This window comes from Papaver somniferum, unplaced genomic scaffold, assembly GCF_003573695.1.
Source record: "Papaver somniferum cultivar HN1 unplaced genomic scaffold, ASM357369v1 unplaced-scaffold_125, whole genome shotgun sequence".
NCBI lineage: Eukaryota > Viridiplantae > Streptophyta > Magnoliopsida > Ranunculales > Papaveraceae > Papaver > Papaver somniferum.
Genome location: NW_020621603.1, coordinates 15,524,702 through 15,537,271, shown reverse-complemented (window position 1 = coordinate 15,537,271; position 12,570 = coordinate 15,524,702).

Sequence of the window (12,570 nt, the reverse complement as noted above, 5' to 3'; positions counted from 1 at the left end):
CTTAGTGGTTTAAGTTTCCAAATCGGTCAAGTATGTTTTTCATACTCATGAGCAAATACAATTATGAATTAAGGAATGCAATATTTGCAAACCGTGGTTTAATATTCATGAATTGGTTCTTATGAACCAATCGGGTTTTGATCCAATTGGTTCATATATTTCTGTGAAATAGTGAACAATTGAACAACCCCATGTGGTATACAATTAGATTCATTTGATTATCTTTCATGATTGATTTATCATAATAGTTGATATAGATGTGTTAGATGAACGTGGTTAGGACAAAAGTGTTCATATGGCTAACTTTGGTTAACTGTTATTGAGCCAACTCAATATACATGTTTAGGTACAGTAACCATATCTAAATGAAGGTATATTTTATTTGTGTGTAACAATTTAAGACCATCTAACGGTGGAGAGATATTACTTTGGTTTTAAGAAAACTTAGCTTGAATCTTAAATCAGGTTTTCATCTAACGGTGAATATTGAATGCTTTGTTGATAAGATATCTTTGCTTTGATTGAAAGCAAACCCTGATTTGAAAGACTATATAAGGGAGAACTCTAGCATTTGGAAAACTTAATCCCGATACTTTCCTGTGTCTAAATTGCGACTAAAGTCGATTCTACTTTAACCTAGGTTTTTCCAAAACCATTATAGGTTAACGACTTGAAGACTTCATTTGGGATTCGTGAAGCCAAACCTAACTATTTTCTCTGTAGTTGCGCGTTCTGATCTTACTTGTTCTATCGTATTGAGTACTATCTTCTCTAAGATTTGCTTGATATTTATCTCTGATGGGTAAGATATAAAAAGTAATCACAAATCTCTTCTTCTCATTCTTTGTTATTCCACAATAACTTCTTCTACTACCATATAGTTAAGTTATTGTGAGGTGATAGATATTTCTAGTTTGCTCTTCGGGAGTATAAGACCGGATTATCAATTGGTTCTTGTTCACCTTAATTTATCAAAAGATGGAACAAAAACTTGATAGGTACTTCTGTAGGAGATAGATTTATCTATCATAATTGACTTAATAGTGCGAGACATATTTTTTTATAAGTCTTCGACTTTGGGACGTAGCAAGTCTTAGTTGTGGGTGAGATCAGCCAAGGGAATCCAATGCGCAGAATCAGGCGCGGTTCAAGAGGCGTAAGGAACGCGACTGTACCTTGATCAGTGTGAGATTGGTTAGCGCTCAACTACATTCCAGTCCGAAGTTAACTTGTAGTAGGCTAGTGTCTATAGTGGCTTAATACAATGTGGTGTTCGAAACTGGACTAAGGAGCTGTGGTACTGTTTGGATCAATTGCGGGGCTATTTCCATCCATTAGATCAAAACCAGTCTGCGCTTTCATAAATAAGGCTCCCTTCACCAACGGAAGGTGGGACCAATGAGCAGATCGTCGTTCACATAACTCGGCGGAACCGAACATGCTGGTACAGAACCCTGGATTGCAAGAGGTCAGCTTTCTTCTCTAAGAAAACGCTCTTAGTTCGGTTCAGTAGAACGTGGGTCTCCAAAACCCGATGTCGTGGGGTCCCGGGGTTTTTCTGCATTTGCGGTTTCCTCTTCAACAAAACTTCTAGTGACTGTGTTATTTCTTTTCCGCAGTATATTTGTCTATATAATTGAAATATCACATATTTTCCGTACTTCAATCAATTGGTAAATTCGTCCTTGTTGTTGGATAGGAATTGTTTGTCACTTGGGCATTGGTCTTTGGTACCGTCCAAGTTATTTCCCATATCAATTGGGCTCACAAATTTCTATCTTTTCGGTCGAACTCGCAAGCGTTGCTATCTCAAGCTTATTTGTCAATTTTAGTTGATCAAAACTATAAGTCTTGATTTATAGTCTACTTATAGCTATGTCTCGTATTAGGATAGAATGTGTAGTTGAAATTTAGACTTCATGGCGTAAATCGATTGAAGACGAAGATCTACTGAGGAGAGCTTGAGGAACTTCATCAACGAAAGGTATGTGGAGACTAAAACTTATATATCACTTAGAAGATTATTCTATTATATCTCCTAATGATACTAAGTCGTATAGCTATATGAACTTTTATATTATACACATTTGATATTTCGAGCTGAGTGTATCTCGGTTATCTATTTCTTAGAATATGTGTTGGAAGCTTTTTGCTTTAACTACGTTCATCATATTCTTGACGAGTTTAGTTGGAAATAATTTACTTGTTGGAAACTAAATTATAAGTCAAAAGAGGGTCATGTGAAAATTGTCTTGAAATATCTTACATGATTTGTGTGAGACAATCATTTGATGTTGACTAGGAATGTTTCTTATTGATCATTCGATCACTTGAAAATTACTTATAAGCTAATAGTTTGTGCGAGAAAACTATTGTCTTCTTCTAAGGATGTTTCAATGATTGAAATGGTAGTTTAGGACAAAAACCTTTGTCTGGATACATCAGTGTATGCGTACCTGGTATGCGAACTGTTTTGGTATGATTCAGGTCTGGGAACCTTGTTTGTATATATGCGAAAGGTTTTAACTGCTAAAGTCCGAAAACCAAGTTTGCATACCAGTATGCGAACGGTTCTACCTGAGTTAAGGTCCGGGACAACAATATGCATACCCATTTACAAACTATTGGACAAGACCAAAATCCGGATGTTATAGTTTGTGTACCTGTTTGCAAACTTAGTGGTTAAAGTTATAAAATCAGTTAAGTATGTTTTTCATACTTATGAACAAATACATTTATGAACTAAGGAATGCAATCTTTGCAAACCGTGGATTAATGTTCATGAAATGGTTCTTACGAATCAATCTGATTTTGATTCAATTGGTTCATATATATTTCGGTGAAATGGTGAAAAAATGAACAACTCTATGTGTAAAACAATTAGATTCATTTGATTATTTTTCATGATTGATTAATCACCATAGTTGATCTAAAAGTGTTAGATGAATGTGGTTAAGACAAAGTGTTCATATGGCTAACTTCGGTTAACTGTTATTGAGCCAACTCAATATACACGTTTACGTATGGTAACCCATATCTAAATGAAGGTATATTTCATTTGTGCGTAACGAGCTAAGACCATCTAATGGTGGAGAGATATTGCTTTGGTTTTAAGCAGACTTAGCTTGAATCTTAGATCAGGTTTTTATCAAATGGTGAATATTGAATGCTTTGTTACTAAGCTAGCTTAGCTTTGATTGAAAGCAAACCCTGATTTGAAAGACTATATAAGGGAGACGTCTAGCAACTGGAAAACTTAATCCGGGCACTTTCGTGTGTCCTAGTTGCGACTAGAGTCGATTCTCCTTTAACCTATGTTTTTCCAAAACCATTATAGGTTGACGACTTGAAGACTTCATTTGGGATTCGTGAATCCAGACCAAACTATTTTCTCTGTAGTTGCGTGTTCTGATCTTACTTGTTTTATCGTATTGAGTACTATCTTCTCCAAGATTTGCTCGAGATTTATCTCCGATAGGTAAGATATAAAAAGTAATCACAAAGCTCTTTGTCCCATTCTCAGTGTTTCCACAATAACTTCTTCTACTACCATATAGTTAAGTTATTGTGAGGTGATTGATATTTCTAGGCTGCTCTTCGGGTGTATAAGACCGGATTATCAATTGGTTCTTGTTCACCTTGATTTATCAAAAGACGGAACAACAATTTTGGAGGTTTATCTGTGGGAGACATATTTATCTATGAGAATAGACTGATCTGTGGGATACAAATTTTTTTATAAGTCTTCGACTTTGGGTCGTTAAACCTCTTAGTTGTGAGTGAGATCAACTAAGGGAATCAAGTGCGCGGAATCCGGCGTGGTTCAAGAGGCGTAAAGAACGTGATTGTACCTTGATTAGTGTGAGATTGGTTCGGGTTCAACTACATTGAAATTCGAAGTTAACTTGTAGTAGGCTAGTGTCTGTAGCGGCTTAATACAGTGTGGTGTTCAAAACTGGACTAGGTCCCGAGGTTTTTCTTCATTTGCGGTTTCTTCGTTAACAAAACTTTTGGTGTCTGTGTTATTTCTTTTCCGCATTATATTTGTTTATATAATTGAAATATCACATATTGTGGGTAGTTCAATCAATTAGTAAATCCGACCTTGATTGTTGGATATGAAATGATTGGAACTTAGGCATTGGTCTTTGGTACCGTCCAAGTTATTTATCATATCAATCGTGGTCACATATTTCTATCTGTTCGTTTGCAGATTGTATTGATAGATTGAGATATAACTCTTTGATATATTTCTTGGTTGAGCTCGCTTTATAAGCCTGTGCTCTTGGAGTTATATTGGAGTTATTCATTACAAATTGTCGAACGAATTATTGGGTGTGGTTGTTATACCCCCGCTTTTTCAATTGGTATCAGAGCAGGCAAACACGCTAAGAACTCATAAGTCTGTGTTCGTAGAAATCTGACTTTATGGACAGAAGTGTTATCTCTATAAACGTACTGAAAATGCGTGGGTCTAACAACCACACCCAACAATTAGTTTGGTAATCTGAGAGGACTTACTGCAATACACTTTCTAAAGAATCAACTAGATAGTCAGACTCAATCTAGAATAAAATATATCAAAGAGTTTAATATCTCTAACTCTTAATTCAATCCGCAATCAGCAAATAGAAATCTGTGTGCCCGACTCAATATAAGAGGAATTACTTGAACGGACCAATGTTCAAGTGTCAATCAATGTAAATCAACAACCAAAGGTTAGATATTCTAATGATTGATCTTAACGCAAAACCTGTGATATTTCAGTTTTATAACAAAATATAATGCGGAAAAGAAATAACACAGACACCAGAATTTTGTTAACGAGGAAACCGCAAATGTAGAACAACCCCGGGACCTAGTCCAGTTTGAACACCATATTGTATTAAGTCGCTACAGACACTAGTCTACTACCAATTAACTTCGTACTAGACTGTAGTTGAACCCTAATCAATCTCACACTGATTCAAGGTACAGTTGCGCTCCTTACGTCTCTGATCCCAGCAGGATACTACGCACTTGATTCCCTTAGCTGATCTCACCCATAACTAAGAGTTGCTATGACCCAAAGTTGAAGACTTGATAAACAAATCTGTCTCATACAGAAAATTCTATAGGATTGAATAAATCTGTCTCCCACAGAAATACCCAAGAGTTTTTGTTTCGTCTTTTGATAAATCAAGGTGAACAGTAACCAATTGATAAACCGAACTTATATTCCCGAAGAATAGCCTAGTATTATCAATCACCTCACAATAAATTTAATCGACTAGTGAAACAAGTTATTGTGGAATCACAAATGATGAGACGAAGGTGTGTTTGTGATGACTTTTCTATCTTGCCTATCGGAGATATAAATCTCAAGCCAATTTTACAACTGCACTCAATCACGATAGAAACAACAAGATCATATCACACAACTACAAGAGAATAGTTGGGTCTGGTTTCACAATCCCAATGAAGTCTTCAAGTTGTAACCTACAGGGTCTCGAGAAGAAACTTAAGGTTAAAGGATAATCGACTCTAGTTATGCAACTAGTAACACACAGGAGGCGTGGGGATTAGGTTTCCCAGTTGCTAGAGTTCTCCTTTGTATAGTTTTCAAATCAGGGTTTGCAATCCAAGTTACATTAGTAACAAAGCATTCAATATTCACTGTTAAATGAAAAACCTGATTCAACCAAGCTAATATATTTCAACCGTTAGATCGAACTTAGCTTGTTACACACAAATGAAATGTACCCTCATTTAGGTTTATGTAACCATACCCAAACGTGTACACCATGTTGGTTCACAAATAGTTAACCGGGGTTAGCCATATGATTACTCTCATATCACCCGTCTTAACCATAACTAGTTCAAATGACTCAAATGAAACTAGTTAAAGAATTGTTCAATTGCTATATTCTCATGGATTTATACAAGAACACAATTGAAGCAAAATCGGTTTGATTCACCGAATCGATACATGAACATTATAGCCACGGTTTGCAAAGATTGCATTCCTTATAGATAAATATTTTAGTTTCATGTACAACCGATTTTAGAAAGTAACCACTTAAGTATGCGTACTTAATTAACCGAATTTGAGTTTGTTTTACTTTTCAAACTCGGCATAAATTCACGGACGTGAACTTTCCGCCAGTATGCGTACGGGTATGCATACTTTAGGTAACCGGATGAGTTTGGTTTTGGTTTTCAAAATCAGCAGAAATTCAAGGACGTGAACTTCCTCCAGTATGCATACGGGTACGCATACTTACCCAGTCTCATACAATCTTTTTGTATAACACAAGTATGCATACTTTAGGTTCCCGATTTAGGACTTATACACTAATGTGCGAACACACTATGCTTATATCCAGAGATGGTTACAAGATTCTAAACTCTTTATTTCAATCATTGAAACATTCTTCTATAATGACAATAGTCGTTTTCACACACTATTAGCATCAAAGCAATTTTCAAGATATTGAAATAATCATTATCGAAATATTCCAAGTCTTACACCAAATGATTGTATCACCCAAACCATGTAAGATGTTACTCAGCAATTTTCTCATGATATAAGATGAACTTGGTCAAAGAGAAAGCTTACCAACACATATTTCGAGAAATATGTAAGCGAGATATACTCAGCTCGAAATCTCAAATGTGTATAGAGAAAACCATATCGTAACACGACATATGTCTCAATATAGGAGATAGAGTAGAAATAGACTTTCCAAGTGATAGATGAGTTTAAGTCTCCACATACCTTTTGTCGATGAAGTTCCACAAGCTATCCTTAGTAGTTCTTCGTGTTCAAGTGATAAGTGTCGTGAAGTCTAAGCTCAACTACACAAACTATATCCTAGTCCGAGACATCTATAAATATGCTAGATATCAAGACTTATAGTTTTAATCACTAACATTTACAAACATGCTTGAGATAGCAACACATGCGAGTTCGACCGAGCAGTGCTCTAACACGTACTGCCAGTCCTCGATGCCTCTATTTACTTATTATGGAAAATTTCTATGCGTGACATTCTCCAAGCACGTGATTTTCAATCATGGGTTCGTGTTGTTAATGGTTATAATTCTCCAATGGTTACAGTAAATGGTGTAACTGTTCCAAAGGATATTGGTGAGAATAATCCTGAAGAGATTCTTGCTGCAAAGCAAAATTCTGATGGATTAAATGCTATCATCCATGTCATTACCCCAGATCTTCGGTACCATGTAACTACATGCAATAAGGGATATCTTAGAAATCGTATTTGAAGGGAATACCTCTGAGAAAGAAGCTAGGCTTCAAAACATAAATTCTGATTGGTAAAACCTTCTTTTGGCTAATGAAGATTCATTTGATGAGTTAAATCACAAAGTGTCTGAAATTTTTAATGCATCTTTTGCATTGGGTAAGACTATTCCTAAAAAGGAAAAGGACATTGTGATAAAAATTCTCAGATCGTTACCAGCTAGATATGAATCTAAGAAACATGCCATCCCTGAGGGAAATAACCTTGATGCACTTTCCAAAAATACTCTTGTTGAAAACATAAAGATTCTTGATCTTGAACTGAGTAAAAGAGAAAAACTTCACATGTCTCGCAACCCTGTTGCTGCGTCTGATGTAAAGTCTCTATGTCCTGATTTGATTGATATAAAGGATGAAAATTGCTTTAATTCGACTCTTTCTCTTTCTACAACAGTTAAAGAAAACTTTTTGACAAAGAAAAAGAAAGTCCCGAAAAAGATATTCTCCTTCAATCAATGAAAAGGATAGAAAAGTTCACAAAGACTATAATAATGAACTTGTTCCATGTGCTACAGAAGTGTTCATGATATTTCTTGTTGTCCTAATAAAGAGGTTAGTGAATTAACCAAAGCATGGATGGAAACTCTTGACTGCTGTCCTGAGGAAGAAGCCTGTGAAAGTTCTCTCACTTACTTTGCTGATAATCACTCTTGTCTATCCAACAGCTCTGATTATTCCATGATAAACGATATAACTTCTCAAAAAACAAAATTGATCTATTGACCAAAGATCTGTGCTAAATGAAGAGTATGTTTCAACTGGAGAAGGAAGCATGGATTAAGAGGATTGAAAATCTGGAATGTCAACTGAAGAAACTAAGACAAGAAAATGCGATATCTCGCAATCATGATTACAAGAAAAATAATCGTCTTTCTTCGAAAAACTCTTGGATACTAAATAGGCATATTTCTTATGAAAACTTATTATTATCAAACTCTTCTTTTAAAGAGAAGGATGTGGTAAAACACAAGGTGTCACACCTTCAAATGATCCAAGCAATTTTTCGCGAAGGTATAACCCGGCAATACAGTTCTTCAGTGATCTCTTATCACCCACTCGTATTTCAGCCTTTGCACCTATGCAAACAACCAACTCTACCTTGAGTATACAACGAAAGACTTACTTAGATTTTCTCTTCACCAGCAATGTAGCCCATACTACAAAGAGGTTCCTGCCATGTTTGCACTTCACATAAATTGGGGAGTATTATGGAATCAACAGTATACCAAAGCCAAACGTATAAGCCAACAAACTCACTTTTAATATCTTAAGGGGAATATACAAAACTCGTCCAACCAATGGAATTACAAACTTATTCTCTAAGCCTAACACGGAATTTACTCTCTACTGCAAAGTGGTTCCTCAACACTTGAACTATTGAACAACTCTCATCTGCAAGGGTTCTATGGATATTTATAATGCCAAGAACTAGGGCCAATCTGTATGCAACTCTCTTGCACTCCCCATGAACATCCATCTATCCACGGGCAGTTCCCTTACCTCCACAGTTTACTTTTTAACTGCTAACTTTAGTGCTGACGTGTAGAATGGCGCCACACTTGTTCCAGATTATAACCGTCTCTAACTTTCTCTTTCACATTTGCATGCGTGTGATGCACACATACTCGCAACTGACAGCTTAAACTCAAATCGGACGATCATTACGCGTCATTGAACTTTGGCCCTGCCAATGTTCGACAATGATTATGCTTTACTCACTTTTGGCCTACGCCAAGTATCCGGAAATGGTTGCGTTTTATTCATCCGCCACACACTTAGCTCATTTGGATGCCAACATCCAAATATCATGCCAACTGAGTCTTTACTTGCTTAATTCAACTTCATGCTTCATATGCATCACTTGCATCTCTTTTGGCGAGCAATAATTACCAATGGCGCGTTTGGCCCCGCCATTGTTGTATATGCATAGTCCAAGCCTTGGCCAAATCTTAAGACCATGCCAAAGTCATCCCATGACTTGCAATTTATCATTTATTCCTTCCTTGAGCTGGGACAACTCTGAATAAGGATATGTAACACTATTGCATAGTTGTTGCATGTGCTAAGTATCCTTTCTTGTCTCAGCCATATTGGCGCTACATCGTCGGCATGTGCCGCTCCATCTGCGAGGCTACATTCTCAGTAATGCGCAACTGTTGTGCTTAACTGTTGGGGCATGTTATAGACCTCCCCCACCCAATCCATTCAACGTCCTCGTTGAATGCAACGTTAGTTCAATCTCTACTGAACTTTTCTTGGCCTCGTACACATCTGAGTCACTCTCAGAAATCAACAACTTTGTTTGGCCTTCAACCTTTCCAAAACTTCTCTGCCTAGTACTTTATGCCGCCACTTAGTTTGTTTGCCTTGCCATTAATCCTATGAATTCCATTTTTATTGTCGCATCGTCGACTATGCTTTAATCTCCACTTCATTCATATCTCAACATCCAAATGCTCTTGCGATCTGTTGGTATGCACTTTCAGAACTCCTATGAAATTCAACAGTATTCCTTTAGCTAAACCCTAAGCTAATTTTCCATATCTTATTGCATCAACATCACAAATCTTTTCTCCAGCCATTCCGTGCCTAAGTGTATACGCCAAACAGCCAACATATCATCCTGATATGCATAACTTAGCTTACTGCCTTCAACTCCGACTGACATTGCACTCAACATGCCTTACTGTAGACTAAATGTTCTTCAATCATTTTGCAATACTCTTATGCAAACTCGACTTAAATGCATGACATTATCCATGACTTAGGATACCCGTGACATCACACCGCCTCACTGGACAGGGATCCTCTTCACGCGCCTTTGAAACTAACAAGGCCTCACTTGTTCTTTCAAACTGCTACGCTTTAATGTAGCGGAAAAAAAACATCATGCTCTTCCTAACTATGAGTTACTCTTAACTCATATGCTTAATGGACTTACATCTTCATTCTTGCTGCGTTGCTCCATGTTATCGTTGCCAAATATTACCGCATTTCTACGTAACTCTCCTAATAGCAAACTCTCCTATGCCACCAACTTCACTTCTTGCTTGGCCTTGCTTTCAATGTTTCTTATTGCATACTTTGGCTAAGTATACTTGTAGTGATTCCCCAATTAACTAGATTTACATTAAGCAAAAAGAGACAAGGTTTTTTCTTAAACACCACCTTCATTCATTACACTAGCCTTACATAAGAAACATAGGGAATCCTTCCCATTTACACCATTGGCCAACACTCGGCCTTACTGAAAGAAAATACATAACCAAATAAAATACACCAACACTAGTGTGTCATATTTCAAGACCATAAGAGCAGCAACACCCAACTTAAACTTCAAACAGAAAACAACAAACAAATATACGCTAAATCCTTCATACTTCAGCAACCTTACAGGTTCAGGCACTTGCAAACAGCAATGCAAGGCCCCTGCTTCATACTTCTATCAATCACGGCAAACAAGGGATGCTAAGATCCATAGGATATCCAAAGTCCTCATGAATCTCAGCCAAGCTTTCTTCAAAAGACCTTACAGGCGCAAACTCACTTGCCCTACCTTTGTCTCGCCTCATATCATATGGACTGAAGTTCCTTACACCTTCATGAAACAAGGTGCACTTGGACTTTGTATGAAAATCCCGCCAAGGTGAGGCATCATTGTTGCCTCTGCTTCTTTGAAAAAGTTGTTACCAAGGATCATCTCAAATTCATTGAGATGCATCACCATTATACTGACTTGGTCACGCCATTCTCCCACTTCAATATTTGCCACAACCATCCCCTTGATTGGTTTGGCTACATCATTTACTGTCTTCATGCAGTGATCATCCTGATATACTTCCAAACCCCAGTACTCTTCCATCGACAAGCTCATAACAGTATGCGATGCACCTGTATCTGCTATGCCCCATAGACAATGATTGTTGATCGCAGTCGTATGCATCAAAAATAATTTCACTTTCTTACTTAACTAAAATAAATGAAGTATGTGAAAAGAAATATTTCATTTCCACAGAGAGGCAATTGTTGTTATGCAATTTTCAGATTCTTAAGTAACCAAGAGGGGATTTTTGTTTATCAGTGCAATAAAAATAATTGAAAGCAAAGTAAATAATTGGAATAATCAATAGAAGAAGATATTGGTCACGGGATAGTATCATTCACACACATGTATTTTCATCAATGACTAGAATTGGTATTTTAATCTCTCATTTATTAAAAGTCCTAGAATATCTTGATCGCAAGTCTATCTCGCTAATTCCCTTATTTCATCACAACCACATTAAAAGATGCATGTGTGAATTCTTCCTAGAAAGCAACCTAAAGTGTGAAAGCACAATTAAGTTTAACTCCCTAAAAACACTAAGTTCCATGGAATAAGACTAATCAAGGCAATCAAACGTGTAAAAGCACTATTCGATTTAACCAAGGTTATGACTAGGATATATCACTACAAGCACTACCCACAATTATGCTACTTAGAATCAGGGATAAACAACTGTTTCGTATTGAAAATGCTAATATAGCTTTAGAAATGAATGCAAATCGGATTGATTCCGGACTCAACCAAATAAACAATCAAATCATATAACAATATAAACCATGAATCATAAACAATAAAGTTGAGACAAAACTAATTCATTGAAACAATATCATGTTATGAAATCAACTTTATCCCATAACCAATAATTGTATTTAGCTATTCATAGCTATGGAGTTCATCATAATCAATAATCAAATGAAAAAGATGAAAACAAAATGAAAGCAAACCCTAGTAGCCTCTCTCCTCCAAAGCTCCAAGTAGAAAAATACGTGATACCAAAGTTGTAGAAGACTCTTTCCTTTTGGTAGCTTTTCCTCTTTCCAAAACTAGGTCAATCCTCCAAAATCCCATATCCAATGTGGTCCACCAAGCCCATATGTGAGAAATACCCAATTGAAAATATGTCCCAAAAGAGGTCGCCAGAAAACTGGTAAAATGGCCGGAATTTGGCCGGAGAAAGTATCTCAGGTGACCGGCAAAGTCCATCTGTTCACCGGTCAAACTATCCAACTCGGGAAGTCAACTGAGTCGACTCGGGTCAAATAGACCGAGTCATGATGAGTCGGAGGTTGAATTAGTCATCTAACTCATCTGAGTAGGCTGACTTGCCAGGACAAACCTTGAGCTTGCTGTTGCACAATGATTGCACTTCACCAGCTCAGTCCAGCCATGATGGTTGTGCCTTCTTCACAGCTGCAGCTTCTTCTTCCATACAATTCGGTCA